Genomic DNA, 22,265 nt, shown 5'->3' on the forward strand with positions numbered 1-22,265 from the left:
ACAGTTTACAGTTCCTGAACTGCTCTGAAGCACAATTGGAAGACATTTGGATGCAGATGCCCCCAAAAGTGGTTCCACGATTTTTTAATTATAAAATTTTTTGTATAATTTTCCTATTGTTTCTCTGCCCACTATAATTTTAAAATTAAAGTCACTATTCATGGGGGCTGCTTTGACTTAAGCTCCACACTTTGAGAAAAGCAGTTAGTCAATTAGGCTGTGTGTTCCACCATCATATATTGGAATGTAAATTCAAATATACATCCAATAACTGTAGTACATACACAATTTACTCACAGTGCCTGCAGTAAGTTGTACTATCCTTCTAATAGGCTAAGTTCTTCAGCAGTAATAAAAATCAGTTATTTCACACAAAAAACCTCCCAGCTAGCCAACCACTGCTCTCAGCAGTAACACCGTCTAACTAGCTAGATCCAAGTCTTCTGTAAAATGGCTGCCTAGAAGGTTACATGTGTTCTCTTTTATAGGGCTTGAGTGTGACCAAATACAAGGTTTAAGAGATGGCAAACAGGACTCCTGCCACCCCTAAGTTTGATGACAAACTCCCATGCTCCTCTCTATCTGCTGATTCATGAACCCGGGCATTATGTGATAGCACACCATGTACTAGAATTTTTTCCCCAGACTCCTCATGAAATTTGGTTTAGTAAGAACTGAATAAAAACTGACTATATTCTGATTAAATTTCCCTTTGAACTGAATCTTAACAACAACATCTAACCAGCACCATAAATAACATTTAACTCTGACCTTCCTCATTCACTCCAATGAAAACTAAAAACTCAGGTGCAGTGAGGATATTTATTAGGCTTCACAAACACTCAACCATTGCCATTTTACAACATCCATCTGAATAAGCCCTAATAGTGACAATTGTGTAAACCCACTATACTGATCTGTGTGCAAGTGAAATGGTATCTCTGAGAAAGTGGATCAAAATCAAGGTCAACATTTCTCTGTTTTTTTTTTGTTTTTTTGTTTCTCTGTCTCTATCTGTCTTATTTTCCATTTATAAATATTTTAAAATTGTGCTGCGTGTAGCATTATTTTTCTACCAAATGTATCCCATATGTGTCTTGATCAGGTAATTACATTTTAATCCTCCCAGTTGAGAGATTATTATTCTCCTGATCAGTAAGAGAGAAATTGCATTTCTTTAAAATTTCCTACGAAGGATTTAATTTCGCCCTCTATGAAACCATATTATGTAGATTATATTCTTGGTTACATTTGATACTTGTTCACAGAAATATTATTGCAATAAATGTGCTTATTAAAATGCTAACCAAGTGTCTCTGTCCTAAGTAATGATAACATCAGCAAATTGCAGAGCTAGTGGGGCTGCTCAAACTGCAGAATTGATTGAATGACTCATTCACACTGTGGCTGAAGCACAACTAATTAGAAGGCGAAGAAGTGTTAAAGTTCATCTTTCCTAAGTCATTGTTCTTTTCAGGTTTCTACCTTTTTGTCAGTGACTTTGTGAAAGTACTGGCAAACAGCCTCCTCTTTCAATGAATGTGTTTTATTTGATATACTATGTTTTCTCTTGTTTTTCCTCTTAATTTAATAGTATACATATTAGTTTAATTCAGTATAAAGACTAGTGATGAGCTCCAAATGGATTCTGAATTGATTTCAACTCGAAATCATTCGGAATCCAAGTGCTAATTAGTGCACCTGGGTGGGCTGGTGTGGAGGAGTTAACTTACCCAGGGTTCCTTCTTCTTTAATTCGTGTCTAATTGCGTGTCACGTCACTTTCCAAGTCGCGTCACGGGACTAACACGCTTCCTCCTTCCGGGTTGAAAGAGGTAGCGTGTTAGTCATTTGACTAACACGCTACCTCTTTCAACCCGGAAGGAGTTGGGTTTAAAGAAGAAGATACCCTGGGTAAATTAACTCTTCCAAACCTGCCCGCTCAGGTGCACTAATTAGCGCTTGGATTCCGAATGATTTCGAGTAAAAATCACTTCGGAATCCATTCGGAGCAAATCACTAATAAAGACCTACAAAGACATAATTATCATAGTAAAATCAATTTTTTATTTACTATTAATACTGGATCCTTGAAAAAGGACATACACAGTAGAGTACTGGATATCTGGCAGTTTAGCAACCGGTTGTCTTAACTAACCGGCTGTTAGTGGGGGAGCCATGGGGGCATGCCTCTGTCCCTGTCTTATAATGCAGTACAGTGTGCAGGGGAAACCTCTTACCAGAGCTCCGGGTGTTAATCCTCTTCACTTCCACAGCTTCCTGCTGCTCTGCTGCATCCTCTGTAGGTGTGTCCTCTGACCTGAATTGAATAACAAGACTCATTGAGAGCTGTGCCGGATAACTGAGACCTTACCGTATCTAATTGAATAAAAAGCTTGAGAAGAGACCTGCCTGATGTCACTCACAGGACCCAAACCTCATGGTGTGCAGTTAAGCATGAAAAAGGAATGTTTGGAGAAAACTGAAAGTGCACTTTTAAATTAAGCTGCTCTAGCGTTCATCATCACGCTCTGGCTTATCTAAGAAAAGAAAATGCTGATAATGAAATACCCACACAAAGGAAAAGTGTCATGCAACTCCCTTTTTACCAGACATGTAAAACTCTACTTGTTCACTGAGCAGTACCCAAGACTCGTGCAGACTGATGAATGCCTAAACTAACTACACAAAAGCCTTTAAATCAATGCTAGTGACATGCATTTGTGAATATCTGGTGCTATACAAACTGGTGCTATATATAAATTAGACAAAAAAAGGAATACTAAATGGGAGGTGGGGTTGCTTTTAAATATATTTAGGGTAGTTCTACTTGGCAGTTGGAGGTGGAGAACTGCCCAATTGTATGGTGCCATGGAGACACCCAAAGAATTTTTTTTTTTTTAGTATTAACTGATATTTTCACAGATGTGATAATAGTTTGGCAACTTATCAAACAACTTCATGACAATTCACAAACGCCGTCCATCTAATCTGACTGAGCTGGAGCTGTTTTGCAAAGAAGAATGGGCAAGGATTTCAGTCTCTAGATGTGCAAAGCTGGTAGAGACATACCCTAAAAGACTGGCAGCTGTAATTGCAGCAAAAGGTGGTTCTACAAAGTATTGACTCAGGGGGCCGAATAATTACGCACACCCCACTTTGCAGTTATTTATTTGTATTGTGACAAAATGTGGAAAACTTCAAGGGGGCCGAATACTTTTGCAACCCACTGTATATATATATATATATATATATATATATATATATATATATATATATATATATATATATATATATATATATATATATATATATACAGTGGTGTGAAAAACTATTTGCCCCCTTCCTGATTTCTTATTCTTTTACATGTTTGTCACACTTAAATGTTTATGCTCATCAAAAACCGTTAACTATTAGTCAAAGATAACATAATTTAACACAAAATGCAGTTTTAAATGATGGTTTTTAATTTTTAGTGAGAAAAAAAACTCAAAACCTACATGGCCCTGTGTGAAAAAGAAATTGCCCCCTGAACCTAATAATTGGTTGGGCCACCCTTAGCAGCAATAACTGCAATCAAGTGTTTGCGATAAGTCTTTTACAGTGCTCTGGAGGAATTTTGGCCCACTCATCTTTGCAGAATTGTTGTAATTCAGCTTTATTTGAGGGTTTTCTAGCATGAACCACCTTTTTAAGGTCATGCCACAACATCTCAATAGGATTCAGGTCAGGACTTTGACTAGGCCACTCCAAAGTCTTCATTTTGTTTTTCTTTAGCCATTCAGAGGTGGATTTGCTGGTGTGTTTTGGGTCATTGTCCTGCTGCAGCACCCAAGATCGCTTCAGCTTGAGTTGACGAACAGATGGCCGGACATTCTCCTTCAGGATTTTTTGGTAGACAGTAGAATTCATGGTTCCATCTATCACAGCAAGCCTTCCAGGTCCTGAAGCAGCAAAACAACCCCAGACCATCACACTACCAACACCATATTTTACTGTTGGTGTGATGTTCTTTTGCTGAAATGCCGTGTTACTTCTACGCCAGATGTAACGGGACACGCATCTTCCAAAAAGTTCAACTTTTGTCCCGTCGGTCCACAAGGTATTTTCCCAAAAGTCTTGGCAATCATTGAGATGTTTTTTAGCAAAATTAAGACGAGCCTTAATGTTCTTTTTGCTTAAAAGTGGTTTGCACCTTGGATATCTGCCATACAGACCGTTTTTGCCCAGTCTCTTTCTTATGGTGGAGTCATCAACACTGACCTTAATTGAGACAAGTGAGGCCTGCAGTTCTTTAGATGTTGTCCTGGGGTCTTTTGTGGCTCTCGGATGAGTTTTCTCTGCGCTCTGGGGGTAATTTTGGTCGGCCGGCCACTCCTGGGAAGGTTCATCACTGTTCCATGTTTTTGACATTTGTGGATAATGGCTCTCACTGTGGTTCACTGGAGTCCCAACGCTTTTAAAATGGCTTTATAACCTTTACCAGACTGATAGATTTCAATTACAGTACTTTTGTTCTCATTTGTTCCTGAATTTCTTTGGATCTTGGCATGATGTCTAGCTTTTGAGGTGCTTTTGGTCTACTTCTCTGTGTCAGAAAGCTCCTATTTAACTAAATTCTTGATTGAAACAAGTGTGCCAGTAATCAGGCCTGGGGGTGACTACAGAAATTGAAGTCAGGTGTGATAAACCACAGTTAAGTTATTTTTTTAACAAGGGGGGGCAATCACTTTCTCACACAGGGCCATGTAGATTTTGATTTTCTTTCTCACTAAATAATAAATGCTATAATTTAAAACGGCATTTTGTGTTCAACTATGTTATCTTTGACTAATAGTTAACGGTTTTTGAATAGCAGAAACATTTAAGTGTGACAAACATGCAAAAGAATAAGAAATCAGGAAGGGGGCAAATAGTTTTTCACACCACTGTATATATGTATATATATATATATATATATATATATATATATATATATATATATATATATATATATATATATATATATATATTTTAACACAGACAAACAAACAGTTTTTTTTATACCTTGTTCTTTTGAAAACCCTGAAATGCATTTAGATCTTCATGGCTTTGAGCTGTCAGCTGTAGTTACCAGAGTACTCCATGCTAACTTTTAGAACTATACATAAAAGAAAAGTTTCAGAGGCTCTGATCTATAATAATACGATTCCCCATTCTGTGGCTGAAACTTGCACAAATGCCATATAATCACTTTTTTTTGCAATAGTACATTTTTTATATTGGTTTTATTTAAAGTTTTAAATGAGAAGGTATTTCAATGGAATTCACATCCTTTCATTGAAATTTGAACTTCACTACCAATTTTCTTTTTTTTACTATTGAAAGTAAAAGTTTTATACTAAAAAGATCATTCAGGCTGTATTGTCTTCCTCAAATGTAGACTTTAAAGACTTTACTTTTTTGTCTTTATCCTACAATTTTTTTTTGTAGGTTTTCTAAAGCATGATGACACCATTTTGTAGAATCCTCTTACATAAATAACATGCTGTAACCATGCTTCAGTTAAATTGATTTTACAATTATCTTTGAATTGCTTTGTACGTTTTTCAAATGCTGTAAATTAGCTAAAACTCAACTAAAAGAAAACATGTGAAATTTACATCTGAAGAAAAAGCATTTTTGGTTTATGGAGAAATAAACAAGTAACATTTAAATGGGAACTCTACACAATTTTGTTGTACCAATCAGTATGTCATTTTCATTTTTTTTTAAATCTGATCTGCAGAATTGTGTTGTGGTTTTGTAAAGCCAAGAGCATAAGGGCCCTTTTCCATTGATAAAGAGATACGAATACAGCTACCTCGCTGCATTGCATCACTTCCAATGGCGCTTGCGTCACTTCCGCATCTCCCGATGTGGAAATATATGGAGGGGACGGTGGGCGGTTGCATGTGAATGCGGCCGTATGAGAATCTGCAGCATGCTGCAGATTCTCGATCGCTCCACATGCAATACACACAGTGGAAACTGTTCCATTGCCGTGCATTGGTTACAGGACACCTGCAGTGCGATGCGGCTATGTAGCTGCATCCCACTGCATGTAATAGAAACAGGCCCTTAGAGTTAAGTGAAGCTGTTCATTGGGTTAAAGTATTTACATTAATGCTAATGTCTCTGGCCTGCTATTGGCATGAGAGATAATCAGCGAGATGTTAACTTTTCAGGGTTGATGCAAATCTGGTTGAATTTTGCAAGCAGATTGAAACTGAAAAAAATCAAAATCAGCTTTGATTGGCCGCAGTTTAATTTCCAGTTATGTTGCATTTGATCCACGCTCAGATGTAACTAAATGTGATTTCCACCTCCGTAGTGCCAGTGCCTAAGCCAGATAGTACATAAGGGGTGAACGTAAGGATCTGAAAGGTGGATAGATTCACCACCATTAGACTGCCCCCATGATTAACAAGCACTGAAATGCAGCTATGCAGATTACAATTGATTCAACTTTGCCTGTGATCAACTGGTACTTGTGGCAAATAACTGTAGGTGAATGATTGCTTTTAGAGAACTTAGATATCTATTTTATTATTATTATTTTATATTTATATAGGACTGATATCTTCCTCACCACTTTAGTCCATAATCATGTCACTAAATGAAGTACATTTAAAATGAATTTTAAATTTGGGAATTTGGGTATCTGCAAAAAAAATATTGGGAAATTACCAATATTCTACATTGAATCACTAAGTAATTCCTATAGTACAATAATGGTAATCTTTACTAATACTTTACTAAAGCCTATCCTAACAATAATCTCACACAAGCCCTCCCGCTTGATGCCTAACCCTAACTTATCCCCCCACCAATAACCATAAGAAACCTCCCCCCCCCAGTAGTGCCTTGCCATAAGGACCCCCGCCGATGCCTAACACTAGTGACTCTCCTGCCTGATAACTAACTCTAAGGATACCTTCCCCCACACCTGCTTCAATTAAATATCCCTGAGAAGAGATAATAATCTGATCCCCACCATAGTCACAGTCTTATGTCATTTTCATAGTCTAAACCAATGTTAACCCCTTGCACTCATAACCATACATACCATACATGCAGTAACCTGTAACACAGACAGCGATGAAAACCATTGAACAAAAAAAGTAGAAATGGAGGATACTAGTTGTCCAAAAAAAGCTGCAGTCTTTTTGAATTAAGCCACTTTCCCAGTCATGTGGGAGAAAATCAGAATGTCCATAGGAAATAAACATGCTGATTCTATGCATATGAACTTTTTGTATGATTTATTGTACTGAAGTGGAAATGTATAAAGGTAGTTTCTTCTAAAAATATTTTACATTTGAAATAAAGTAATATTTAGAAAGGTATTATATTCTCTAAGCAATCCAGCATACTCCCATCATGATCAGAAAAAGCCCTTAATAGACTTTTTTTATTCTTTGTGAGACTGATTGCCCTGCAATGTAAGCTCCTTAAGTGTGGGTTATTAGCTTGATTGAATGAACCAGCATTATTCTTTCACACTATTAGGCATAAGCCTTTTCTCTAAAAGACCATAAGGACCAGAATGAAGTGACAGTGCCACTAAATGTTGCATGTAGTGACTACTACATTTCTAAGCCTGACCTTTCAATCCTACTGGAGTTTTTTTTCAAGCTGTGAGTAATTTGAATGCAATAACTTTCAGACATATGGGACATCAATGAAAGGGAAGAGTAATGTTCCCATATGCTTGTTCAATTTGCAGTTGTAAAATCCAATTAAACTCAATAAACAAATAAGCATTGTTTCGGGACATAATTGTACAAAATACATTATTATTTTAGCACTGTCTATGAGGGCTAGTTCACAGTGCTCATGTAACAATCAATAATATGGCGGCTGCGGAGGTGCGGAGTATGGCCGCAGCCGCTTGTGTTCCCTGTTCTCTGGTCTTATCCATTCCGCCGGCGTTTAGCACGCCGGGAACGGTACTGTCCTCTGCTCATGGGGTCGCTGTCTCGCACGGGCGGGCGCGGAGACAGGACCTTTATGCTGGGAGAGTACGCGTCAGCTGACCTGCCGGTCGGCTGACGTCAGAGGTGACTCTCGCCGCTCGGATTGGCTGTTTCCGAGCTGGGCACAGCTGAGAGCCTTCCTCTGCTTCTTAAGCATCCGCTCTCCATTAGCTAACTGTCTGCTGTCGTGAATACTTTGTGTTAGCGCTCAGACCTTAGACTAGTATCCGGTGTGCTTTGATCTGGGAGGAAACCAGGGATTTCACACAAGACTAGGACTATTGTATATTGTTATTATTTGATTACCTGTGTATGATTCTGGCTATTCTCTGACCTCGCATTTGTTTACTGATTCTGTACTTCTGCCTATCTGACTGTTGTTGCTGAACCTCTGCCTGATTACCTACTATTCTCCTGCCTGTCGTTTCTGTACTGATACTGCCTCTCTGTTGCCGAACCTTGCCTGTCCGACCACTCCTCTCACCAGTGGGCCCTTGCCACTGGTGAGGTGTTTGTAGTATTACCCACCAGCTCCACTGGTGAGGTGACACTTGTTACTGATAGTACCTTGCCAGCTCCTCTGGTAAGGTCTTGCCAAACTATACAGTTACCGTGTCTGATAGTACCTTGCCAGCTCCTCTGGTAAGGTCTTGTCAAACTATACAGTCACTTATCACTGATAGTACTTTACCAGCTCCTTTGGTAAAGTCCTTGTACTTTCTTCATAGCTACGTGCACTGTAGTCCCTGACCAGCCCCACTGGAAAGGTCTGGTTAAATTATACAGGCACATCTTCTGACAATACCTCGCCAGCTCCTCTGGTAAGGTTCAGTCAAACTATTAAGTACAGTGCTGCTAGGCCTCCCAGCTCCTCTGGGAGGCTCTATCTCCTATTTGTTTAATGTTGCACCAATCACTATCACACAGTACCTTGTGAGCTATACTTGCATTATTGGTGGTTCTGCAGATCACCACATAATCAGGTATAGTGTCTGCATTATTGGTGATACTGCAGATCACCCAATAATCAGACGAGTTGCAGCACCCAATCGTTACAGCTCAGTTTTGTTTCAGAATAATTCTATGACCCATATGCAATTACATTTTTCACCTGAGTTTTCTCCTAGGTGATATTTTGAAACTTGTCAATAAAATGAATTTTAAACCATCAGCAAACAAAAAAGTGCTCACAATAATTTTGATAGTACCCTTTACATACTTTTTGATACTTTTTTCCATTGCAAAGTGCTAAAATTTTATTTTAAATCAAAGTTGAAAAATCTTTTCATCTTGGTCAGCAGCTATGTGGACTAGGCAATCATCCAATACCTGAAAAAGACTAGTAAATAAATGTCCACAGCGCTAAAATTAAAAGTAATACCACAAATACAAAAAAAAAAAAAAAACAAGACAGAAAAAAAATACTTTTATTTTCAAATAATATCTTGTCACCATACATTGTACTAAGAACATAATTTAAATGTTGTGATAGCCGGGGCAAATAAAATGGGTGGGTTTTATGTATAATAGCCTTGCTTATTTTAACCACTTGAGGACCTAGGGCTTTCTACCCCTTAAGGACCGGTCGCTTTTTTTCCATTCAGACCACTGCAGCTTTCACGGTTTATTGCTCGCTCATACAACCTACCACCTAAATGAATTTTGGCTCCTTTTCTTGTCACTAATAAAGCTTTCTTTTGGTGCTATTTGATTGCTCCTGCGATTTTTACTTTTTATTATATTCAGCAAAAAAGACATGAATTTTGGCAAAAAAATGATTTTTTTTACTTTCTGCGCTGACAGTTTTCAAATAAAGTAAAATTTCTGTATACATGCAGCGTGAAAAATGTGGACAAACATGTTTTGGATAAAAAAAACCCCATTCAGCGTATATTTATTGGTTTGGGTAAAAGTTATAGCGTTTACAAACTATGGTGCAAAAAGTGAATTTTCCCATTTTCAAGCATCTATGACTTTTCTGACCCCCTGTCATGTTTCATGAGGGGCTAGAATTCCAGGATAGTATAAATACCCCCCCAAATGACCCCATTTTAGAAAGAAGACATCCCAAAGTATTCACTGAGAGGCATAGTGAGTTCATAGAAGATATTATTTTTTGTCACAAGTAAGCGGAAAATGACACTTTGTGACAAAAAAAAAAAAAAAAAAAGTTTCCATTTCTTCTAACTTGCGACAAAAAAAAAATGAAATCTGCCACGGACTCACCATGCCCCTCTCTGAATACCTTGAAGGGTCTACTTTCCAAAATGGGGTCATTTGTGGGGTGTGTTTACTGTCCTGACAATTTGGGGGGTGCTAAATTGTAAGCACCCCTGTAAAGCCTAAAGGTGCTCATTGGACTTTGGACCCCTTAGCGCAGTTAGGCTGCAAAAAAGTGCCACACATGTGGTATTGCCGTACTCAGGAGAAGTAGTATAATGTGTTTTGGGGTGTATTTTTACACATACCTATGCTGGGTGGGAGAAATATCTCTGTAAATGACAATTTTTTAATTTTTTTTACACACAATTGTCCATTTACAGAGTTATTTCTCCCACCCAGCATGGGTATGTGTAAAAATACACCCCAAAACACATTATACTAATTCTGCCGAGTACGGCGGTACCACATGTGTGGCACTTTTTTACACCCCAAGTACGCTAAGGGGCCCAAAGTCCAATGAGTACCTTTAGGATTTCACAGGTCATTTTGCGGAATTTGATTTCCAGGCTACTCCTCACGGTTTAGGGCCCCTAAAATGCCAGGGCAGTATAGGAACCCCACAAATGACCCCATTTTAGAAAGAAGACACCCCAAGGTATTCCGTTAGTAGCATAGCGAGTTCATAGAAGGTTTTATTTTTTGTCAAAAGTTAGCGGAAAATTGATTTTTATTGTTTTTTTCACAAAGTGTCATTTTCCACTAACTTGTGACAAAAAATAAAATCTTCTATGAACTCACCATACTCCTAACGGAATACCTTGGGGTGTCTTCTTTCTAAAATGGGGTCATTTGTGGGGTTCCTATACTGCCCTGGCATTTTAGGGGCCCTAAACCGTGAGGAGTAGTCTGGAAATCAAATTCCGCAAAATGACCTGTGAAAGCCTAAAGGTGCTCATTGGACTTTGGGCCCTTTAGCGCAGTTAGGGTGCAAAAAAGTGCCACACATGTGGTATTGCCGTACTCGGGAGAAGTAGTACAATGTGTTTTGGGGTGTATTTTTACACATACCCATGCTGGGTGGGAGAAATACCTCTGTAAATGACAATCTTTTGATTTTTTTACACACAATTGTCCATTTACAGAGATATTTCTCCCACCCAGCATGGGTATGTGTAAAAATTCACCCCAAAACACATTGTACTACTTCTCCCGAGTACGGTGATACCACATGTGTGGCACTTTTTTGCACCCTAACTGCGCTGAAAGGGCCCAAAGTCCAATGAGCACCTTTAGGCTTTCACAGGTCATTTTGCGGAATTTGATTTCCAGACTACTCCTCACGGTTTAGGGCCCCTAAAATGCCAGGGCAGTATAGGAACCCCACAAATGACCCCATTTTAGAAAGAAGACACCCCAAGGTATTCCGTTAGGAGTATGGTGAGTTCATAGAAGATTTTATTTTTTGTCACAAGTTAGCGGAAAATGACACTTTGTGAAAAAAACAATAAAAATCAATTTTCCGCTAACTTTTGACAAAAAATAAAATCTTCTATGAACTCACCATACTCCTAACGGAATACCTTGGGGTGTCTTCTTTCTAAAATGGGGTCATTTGTGGGGTTCCTATACTGCCCTGGCATTTTAGGGGCCCTAAGCCGTGAGGAGTAGTCTGGAAATCAAATTCCGCAAAATGACCTGTGAAAGCCTAAAGGTGCTCATTGGACTTTGGGCCCTTTAGCGCAGTTAGGGTGCAAAAAAGTGCCACACATGTGGTATTGCCGTACTCGGGAGAAGTAGTACAATGTGTTTTGGGGTGTATTTTTACACATACCCATGCTGGGTGGGAGAAATACCTCTGTAAATGACAATCTTTTGATTTTTTTACACACAATTGTCCATTTACAGAGTTATTTCTCCCACCCAGCATGGGTATGTGTAAAAATACACCCCAAAACACATTGTATTACTTCTCCCGAGTACGGCGATACCACATGTGTGGCACTTTTTTGCACCCTAACTGCGCTAAAGGGCCCAAAGTCCAATGAGCACCTTTAGGATTTCACAGGTCATTTTGCGGAATTTGATTTCCAGACTACTCCTCACGGTTTAGGGCCCCTAAAATGCCAGGGCAGTATAGGAACCCCACAAATGACCCCATTTTAGAAAGAAGACACCCCAAGGTATTCCGTTAGGAGTATGGTGAGTTCATAGAAGATTTTATTTTTTGTCACAAGTTAGCGGAAAATGACACTTTGTGAAAAAAACAATAAAAATCAATTTTCCGCTAACTTTTGACAAAAAATAAAATCTTCTATGAACTCACCATACTCCTAATGGAATACCTTGGGGTGTCTTCTTTCTAAAATGGGGTCATTTGTGGGGTTCCTATACTGCCCTGGCATTTTAGGGGCCCAAAACCGTGAGGAGGAGTCTGGAAATCAAATTCCGCAAAATGACCTGTGAAATCCTAAAGGTACTCATTGGACTTTGGGCCCTTTAGCGCAGTTAGGGTGCAAAAAAGTGCCACACATGTGGTATCGCCATACTCGAGAGAAGTAGTACAATGTGTTTTGGGGTGTATTTTTACACATACCCATGCTGGGTGGGAGAAATAACTCTGTAAATGGACAATTGTGTGTAAAAAAATCAAAAGATTGTCATTTACAGAGGTATTTCTCCCACCCAGCATGGGTATATGTAAAAATACACCCCCAAAACACATTGTACTACTTCTCCCGAGTACGGCGATACCACATGTGTGGCACTTTTTTGCACCCTAACTGCGCTAAGGGGCCCAGAGTCCAATGAGTACCTTTAGGCTTTACAGGGGTGCTCAAAATTTAGCACCCCGCCCACTTGCCAGGACAGTTAACAAACCCCACAAATGACCCCATTTTGGAAAGAATACACAACAAGGTATTCCATGAGGGGAATGGTGAGGTCATTGAAAATTTTATTTTTTGTCACAAGTTAACGGAAAATGACACTTTGTTAAAAAAAAATAAAAAAAAAATTCTGCTAACTTGTGACAAAAACTAAAATCTTTTATGAACTCACCGTGCACCTCACATAATACTTTAGGGTGTCCTCTTTCCAAAATGGGGTCATTTGTGGAGTCTGTCCTGGCATTTTAGGGTCTCTGCAATCATTACATGTATGGCCAGTATTAGGAGTTTCTGCTATACTCCTTATATTGGGTATACAAGTAATGCACTCTGGGCTGAAAGGAAAAATGAACGGCAAACATACCTTGCTCCACATCAATGGCAGATCTTCCTCCACATCAATGGCAGTGATAACCTCAGGAGAGAGACACCCCGTGCCACCCTGCACTCAGGGTGAGCCACCAACTTATGTGACTGGGCCTCAGAACTTTAGTATACAGCATTATGCCTGTAGGATACAGCAATATGCCTGCCAATAGAGATGACTCTGTGTGGCATTAAAGCATCATCATAGGCCCAAATCACATATAAACCGGGGGTGTCCACACTCAAGGGAAATTCAAACATGCCGTCTTATATCGCCAACCCAGGACAGATCAGCAATATCAAGCATGGAAACCGATCCTTCTTCCCACTTTTATGCTTACCCGTTTGGTCTTCAAGCTTACCTCTCCTCTCCCTGCGACAATGTGCGAAAGACCACTGAGTGTGTGCCTACTCCTGTGTCTGGAGTTCCCTAGGTTCTAATAGTGTACCTGCTCGTGGTACCTCTCAAAACACGGCCCTACGCATAGACCAGGCTGGTCAGGACAGCGGGGACAATAATAAACGGTGTCAGTCCTTGTTCCAGCCCTGCTGCAGACACGGCAACGTTTTCTTCGGATGCGTTGACCTGGGGCACACGGAAGCTGATAGGCATAATGCCTTCCATGCAGTCGGCTAGTTGCATCGGGGGGGGGGGGGGGGGGGGGGGGGCTGGCACCTCCTGGATACAGGATGTCCAGAATGATCTGTTCCTGAAATTGGAGGAAAGATCCAGTTCTCCCAGCCTTACTGTAGAGAACAAAGCTGTTGTAAACTGCCAATTGAATCAGATAAAAAGACACTTTCTTATACCAGCGTCTTGTTTTCTGGGAAATTAAATAGGGCGCTAACCTCTGGTCATTGAAGTCCACCCCTCCCATGTTGACATTATATTCGTGGACGACAAGGGGCCTTTCAATGACCTTAGTTGCCCGTTGAATTTGGACTGTCGTGTCTGTGTGAATGGTGGACAGAAAGTAAACGTCCCTCTTGTCCCTCCATTTCACCGCGAGCAGGTCTTCAGTACGCAAGGCGGCCCTCTGCCCCCGTTGAAGTCTGGTGGTAACGAGCCGTTGGGGGAAGCCCTGGCGACTAGGCCACGCAGTGCCACAGCATCGGATTCCTTCTAACTTTAAGTGCTGAAAGAGGGCCACACTTGTGTAATAATTGTCCACAAAAAGATGGTACCCCTTCCGGAACAAGGGTGACACCAAGTCCCACACAACCTTTCCACTGCTCCCCAGGTAGTCAGGGCATCCGACCGGCTCCAATTTTGAGTCTTTTCCCTCATAGACCCTAAAACGACATGTATAGCCTGTGGCCCTTTCACAGAGCTTATACAGTTTCACCCCATACCGGGCGCGCTTGCTTGGGATGTACTGTTTGATACCAAGGCGCCCGGTAAAGCGTAAGAGGGACTCGACTACGCAGATGTTCTGTTCAGGGATATAAGCATCTGCAAATGTTGATGACAGGTGGTCTATGAGGGGCCGAATTTTGTGGAGCCGGTCATAAGCAGGGTGGCCCTTTTCATGACAGGTTTCGTCATCGTTAAAGTGCAGGAAGCACAGGATGGACTCAAATCGTGTCCTGGACATGGCAGCAGGGTACAAGGGAACATGATGTACTGGGTTCGTAGACCAATACGACCGCAATACATTTTGTTTCATTAGTCCCAAGTGAAGGATAAGGGCCAAAAAGATTTTAATGTCGGAAACTTGGACTGGTTTCCACCCGAAAGGCTGGGCATACATGCTCTCCGGGTGCTCGGTGATGAATTGTGTGGCTTTACGGTTGGTCTCAACCACAATTAAGTCCAAGAGAACCTGGGTGATGAACAGCTGCAAAAAGTCTAGGGCCGTTCCTAGATGAGCTGTCGCCACCTGGACTCCAGACTGGGCGGTGAAAGGGGGCACTACGGGTGCGGCGGAATCAGGGGATTGCCAATCTGGTTGTGCCAGCACCTCTGGGAGTCTATGGGTACTACGGGCCCGTCTTCTTCTTGGTGGCTGCGACGAGGGTACTACTGCACTTGCCACCGTACCAGTTTCAACTTCCATGCTGACGCTCACCACTTCGCCAGGGTCTACGGAAGCACTGGCACTAAGTCCAGGAGATGCTGCGCTGCTGGTGCCTGCCTCACCAAGAAAACTATCAACAGCGCTAGCACCACCCTGCTGCCCTTGAGGCGGATCCTGCGCCACCTGCGGTCTAACGACTTGGGGTCTGGTACGCCTGGCTCTAGCCGGGACCATAGCCTCGTCATCACTATCGGTCAGGGAACCACTGCTTTCTACAGGTTCAAATTCGGACCCGGGAGATTCGACGGATGATTCTTCCCAAAAGAACTCATCCGACTGGTCCATGTACCTGTATACCTCGTCATCGGAAAGCCCCCTTCTTGCCATTTTGGATTGCTAAATTTATGGGGTTTTCCTCCGAGACTACCCAGAAAAAAAGAGCACCTACCTAGCAAAAAGGGAGTATTTGAGAGGTATTGGGGTTGGTGGGAAGTGGGGTCTCAGAGGCAATCAAACAATCACGGGACAATCAAATACAATTACAGCACAATCGACTCCAATCACAGCACAAGCAAATCTGATGCACTCGGAAGGTGGTGGTTGGGTGTGGTGGGGGGGGGGGGAGGGTGGGGTTGGGTGTGGGGGGGGGAGGGTGGGGTTGGGTGTGGTGGGGGGGGAGGGGGGGGTTGGGTGTGGCGGGAAGTGGGGTCTCAGGCAATCAAACAATCACAGGGCAATCGAAGCCGATCACGGGACAATCAAATACAATTACAGCACAATCGAATCCAATCACAGCACAATCAAATCTGATGCACTCGGAAGGTGATGGGGGGAGGGTGGGATTGGGTGTGGCGGGAAGTGGGGTCTCAGGCAATTAAACAATCACGAGGCAATCGAAGCCGATCAAGGGACAATCAAATACAATTACAGCACAATCGAATCCAATCACAGCACAATCAAATCTGATGCACTCGGAAGGTGATGGGGGTGTCAAATATCTGATCGATATCTGCTTAAAATGATTACCAACTCAGTAAAGGACCAGCCTTTAAAGCGTCATAACCAAAATTAGACAGAAGTGGGTGCGTGCTCACTATAAACAGAATATTTATAGGTTAACAGTTTTACCTCTGAAAGAAAAACGCAACACTCAGCTGTTGAATTTTATAAAATTATCTTGTTATTAAAAAATTGATAAAGCATTTATGTACAGGAATATACATCTCTCCAGTTGTTGTCAATCATTCAAAAAATACATTTTCATCCAAAAATACATTTTCAAAGTTCCTTTAGTTAAAAGAGTCCATTTCAATATAGCAAATATTCTGCTGTAGCTTTTATCCTTCATCGATAATTGTTGTCTCGAGATTGAACAGTGTATGTTACACACAATATAGCTTTATCCTTAAAAAATGATTTATGAAGTTCTATTCTCATATAAAGAACTTAAAGTAGATATATCTTAATCCTTCAAAGCTTGTTAATTGCTTCTAAGCTTGCAATTGCGTTTGAATAATAAAACTTATAGCATAGAAAAAAGTTATCTAAAACTCAAAAAACTGCTGAAGTTTAAAAAGACAAGTCTTTAACTTTTGCATAGACTAATTGTCAAAGAATTCACCAAGAATAATTGCATATTACCTCTCTTGGGTTTCAGAATCACGTCTGTGAGAAGGATAAACGTCGGCCTAGGATGTTTCAATCAGCTAGGGCATCAGGCAATGAATAAATATACAGCCTGAAAACTCTCTTTTTATAGAGAATTTCTCCCAAGAAATGATATAAGGGACTTTCCAAACTATGACTTAATTGTTTATAACATCTCTATAAATACAGGTATGATTTCATTTTTATTTTTAGATCGAGTTCTATAGAGGCCCCTTGTGGTTAATAAGTGTTAGTAGCAGGCACAAGAGATGCCCCCTATGGTTATAAGTGGTAATGGCCAACACAAGGCTTATGGCCTAACTGTTTTTATACAATCTGAAATAAAGTGTATATTAGTGATCAGCATATTAGATATGTGTGAAAACTATGTGATTAACATCTTGCGTATAAAATAGGCTTAGCTTAAGCAGTGTATATCTTGACCTTAGACGGTTAAATTTACTAACACAACAATACTACATAACGTGAACATTTCTTCAATACTATCTCACTTTTAACCTTGTAGGAATAAACAGCTCACTTCCAATAATAACACTGTAGCTTACACTATCTAATTCTGATTTCTGCTCATACTCACGAGTCTTGAAATTCACTCAATTTATCTGCAAACCATTTAACATTTTGTACACAATTTGGGCAAGAGGGATGATCAGTTCTCTGCATTAATATGAGATTCTGACACCCCCGGATGCAGAGAGATGATAGAATCTTGCTTGTTTTGGTAGTAGTTAGCTCCTAGTATAACGTCTAATTCCACAGTGGTGCAATTTTTTTCTCAGGCAAATCTTTGCTCTTTAAGTGGCACTTTTTTGTGGCATAATCAAAGTCTCAGTCCTTGATTAATATATTCTCCGTTTAACACATTTTACTGGTCCAGATAGTCTATAGTCTTTTTGATGACATCCTTGAATTTGAAGTTTTCATCACAGTGGTAGCTTGTGTAGATATGTAAGAAAAGTTCACAGTCAGTATGTTCCCATTTAAGATCAGTTGCAAAACTTTCATAGTAGCAAAGCGTTGGCAGCAATTATACTTTTCATGTGGCTCCTGGATTGCTTATTTTGGAGCATGATGATTATCTTGATATCACAGAGGTTGCTGTGACTGACTTGGATAGTCTCCTTGTACTGTTGGACTAAGATCATCGTCAGTGGAAGGTGTTGATGGATCATGATATCCATTCACTAATCCAGATGTATCAGAACCTTCATCTCCTGATGATAGAGGATTGATCGGTCCAGATCTCTAAACCTCTTCTGTACAGACAGGTATCTTTGTAGCATTATACGTGATGGGTGGAACATCAGGTTCATTGAATATCAGATGTAGCTTATTATCTGGGGTTTCTACAGTGTAATTGTTTCCCATTTTAAGACATGTGGTGAAACTTAAAGTTCAAAATGTATAAGCAGGAATTATACCATTGATGTGATGTGATGTGACTCCTGAATGCTTTTAGAGCACAATGCATTCAACATTTTATTGTTAGCTTACAGCAGGTTAATTAGTTAGTTGGTTAGTATTATGTATTAATACAGTTAATTACACCTTTCTTATACCACAAAGTTTCTTTCACAAATGGTATGTAGCAGAACAAAGTATGTGTAGTACACCTATATAAAAATGCTGTGTAGTTCCTCAGCAGGATCCCCATGTTGTGATGTCATCTTACATTTGATGTAGATATATAGAGAGCTTAGACATTACAAAGTTCTTGGAAATGCAATTTGCAATGTATCCAGTTGTAGTAAGCCGTTTTCAAATATGTTCTTCATGAACCACATTTACTAACTTCACATTGTTGAAGGTGCTTCTCCACTTCATGTTTCATCTTTCCAGCATTGTGGAGTAACTCTTTCTCCTGAATTGATCAGTATCTTTACCACAGATTTTAAAGTATTTTGAAAGTTATGATGTAGTCTGTGAACATCTTTGTATGTGAATTTTGGTATGTTATATGGATGTTTTTTTTCCTCCAATGATGAAAATAATGGGATAGCTTAGTATCAATTAGTTTGATAAGAACATAGTCACTTTTCATGAACAATTTCTTCAACTAGCTAGCAGGGCTATCTCTTTCTGATATGTCTGCTAGAACATTTGTCTGAATGTCTCTCATAATATTCAGCTTATTCTTGACTTAAATGGCACTCTTCTCCATTCTTATTCTGGGGTATTAGAGGTAGTGGTCATCTTATTGATGCAGCAGAAAAACAAACGAATGCCTATATATATGGCGATTCCAACGATGATAATGCAAAGAATTGTATTTAGCATGTTTCCAATCCATCCGGAAAACCAGTTAACTGGGTTGAGAAACTCCAATGATACTATTTCTGAATTTCTCTTTCTGAAGGCGGCTTTTACTTCTTCCATATGTTTCAAGTGGCCTTCTATTATTTCACTATAGTTTAGATGTATGAAGTTACAACAAGCAGCTCCTACAATTGCACATGTTCCTCCTTGTGCTGCAGTTAAAAAGTCTAACACTAGAGTATGCTGAGCCAACATTTTAGTATGCCATTTTAACTCTTCGTTCACTATTCCGATAGTCTGAAATATTTCATCTGTAACATTATCAAATAGTCCAGCAAGCAATTCTATATTTTGCGAGTTTATTAAAGTTAGTCCTCCTGTTCCAATCAGTCCATTGAACACACCAACTTTTGCATACCATGGTACTTGAAGGAGTCTTCCTTTCTTAGTTCCATCAGCACTTCTCTTGTACATATGATGATTGGAAATTTGCTCAATGCTTATCTGGTCTTTTTCGACAAACCAAGTGGCGGGTGCTATTTTAATGATTGTACACCTTCCTTTTCCACCTATAGGTAATAACTTGTACGCTGTATTTCCACAAGCCCAGAACCAGTTATATGGCAGTTTGATTTGTCCCAAGATGCTTCCTTGAAATGCATAAGTGAACAGTGGTTCTCTCCAAGTTTTATTTGCAAAGAGATTTTCATATTGTTTTCCTTTTTCAGTCAACTTGTAAGTTAGTCCTTTATCCCAGTTACAGTGTAGGTTTAAAAGTGTTCCTTTTGGAGTATCTCCCAAATGATGTAGGGAATCAGTAGAGATATTTTTGCAATTTTTAGGGTTCAAGCATATGTATGACTGTCCTTTGTTTAATTGAACAGGATTTTCTCTTTCGATTGTCCACCAGGGTGCATACATCCATGTTGTCAGTTGTAGTCCATGTATGGAATAATTGAATTTTTCAGTAGTAAATGTCCCATAACTTGCATGTGTAGTATTTACCAATTCTTCTAGTGGTACTGGAATTGCTAGGTAAGGCATGATTTTTGCGGATAGTGGAGTATGTGAACAGATCCAACAGTCGCTCTTGTTCAAGCGCTGGGCATATTGTTGATGCATCAGTATCAATTTATTTTGAAGTTTTCCTTGTAGATTATGCCGTTCCGCTTCAGTATGCAGTAGTAGCAGCAGACACAACAAACACCATATTAGTGGCATCTTTATGGATTGTAGAGTAGGTTGTCAGTTTCAGCACCTTAAAAATATAAAAAAGTAAAGAGAGGCAAAACATATATAATATGCAATATTCTTGGTGACCTTCAGCATAAAATAACTACCTTCTCACATGTGATTCTGAAACAAAAATATGTTATTTTGATGTTACTAGGTGCAAGTTGTATTTTGTTTGGTCGAGTATTCAAGTTATAGCAGGAAGTTCAATCTTTCCTTGCTGATGTCTCTTTAAGCTTTATCGTAGTTCATCTGTAAAAATCAAAATATTATTTTCTTTTCCTTCTGTAGAAAAAATTACATGTTTCAAATAGTGCCTCAAAAATAGCACATCACTTATGTCTTTATATGTGTGTTCATATGTCATAGCTTTCCTTAGCTTGACCTCTATCTTGTTCTTTATAAGTTATATGAACAGAAAAATAATGTCCTTTTATCTTCATTACACACTTTATAAGTAGATTATCTGACACAATTCTTCCAGTGCTCCAGTGTACTTCACTTTTTCTCCTTTGTGTATCTTTAAGAGATTATTGTTCATTTAGGCTTCACCTTTCACACAAGGCCTCTGCTGCTTTTCACACAGAGCATGTGTTGTAGTGCAGATGTCTGCAGAACTAACTCGATTGCTGTATGTCTGTATTCTAACAGTCATCTTCCTGTTTCAACTGTAGAAATCGCTCTTCTGTCTCTTGGTATCTGCTTCTTTAGCTAGAGCATGTCCTTGTATCATCGCACAGGTAGAAAGTTCCCTGTCTTCATAGACTTCTTTGTGTATGGAATCAAAAAATAAAAACATTCATCTATGTTTCAGTCATCTTTTCAAGATATTATGTAGGCTATCTTCTTTCATCACAGGATAATCTTCTTCAAGATCTTAATGTAGTGTCACCATCTCTATATCTTCAAATCTCCATCTCAAATCTTCTCATCATCTTCTACTTTGACTGCTTTTATCTGTAAAGTCAATCACCATCTTCTTCTTCTAATATCTTCAGTTTGTTCACTCACCTGATAATTTACTTTATCTTAATGCCCTTACTCTTCTTTCTATGTTCGGTTCTTGTCTCCCAAGTGGCCTACTCCTCTTAGTGCTTTCTTGATCTGTTGTCAGCCAGTTTTTCAAACCATTGGTCAGAGTTTTTTTTTCAAAAAAGTACAAAGTCCTTTTCAGGCCTCAAACTTCTTTTGGTCACTCCACCCAATTGTATTGATCTTCAGCTGTTCCAAATCAGATCTTCTAGCTTAGCCTCATTCAGTGGCTTTCTTCATGTTGACATCTTGCTCAGTCTTCTTGCATGTAGCTGTCTTCGCTTGTCTTAGCAAGTTCTTCAGGCCTACATGGGATTCTTGTTTGAAGTCTTGGTGGGCCAGATAAAATAAATTATCTTGTGAGACTTCTAAATCCTGGTAGCAATAGCAACCTTTTCCATTCTTCAAAAATGACAGTCTCTTTACTGATGTGTAGGATGCCTTAATGCGTCTCTGTACAATTCTAGCCTCAAAATATATAGAATTCCCCCCTTTGAGGGTAGAAACTACATAAAATAAAAATCTTCTTTTTATACTTTAATCTCTGTGTGTGATACCTAACTATCTCAGCCCTATATCTGAGTCTTCGTGATTGGTTGCACAAAACTTTGGCTTTTTTAATAAAAATAAATAAGTAATGAAAAATAA

At 39.6% G+C, this 22,265-nt stretch overlaps 1 long non-coding RNA gene across 1 annotated transcript in view; it reads right to left on the reverse strand.

Moving 5' to 3' along the window:
- Positions 1–2,239: 2,239 nt before the first annotated feature.
- Positions 2,240–22,265, reverse strand: part of LOC137504116 (uncharacterized) — a 209,962-nt gene continuing 189,936 nt past the window's right edge. Inside the window, exon 5 of the long non-coding RNA XR_011019423.1 lies at positions 2,240–2,319. This is a non-coding gene — a long non-coding RNA (uncharacterized lncRNA). The remainder of the gene's footprint in view (positions 2,320–22,265) is intronic.

Source organism: Hyperolius riggenbachi, chromosome 4 (genome assembly GCF_040937935.1).
Source record: "Hyperolius riggenbachi isolate aHypRig1 chromosome 4, aHypRig1.pri, whole genome shotgun sequence".
NCBI lineage: Eukaryota > Metazoa > Chordata > Amphibia > Anura > Hyperoliidae > Hyperolius > Hyperolius riggenbachi.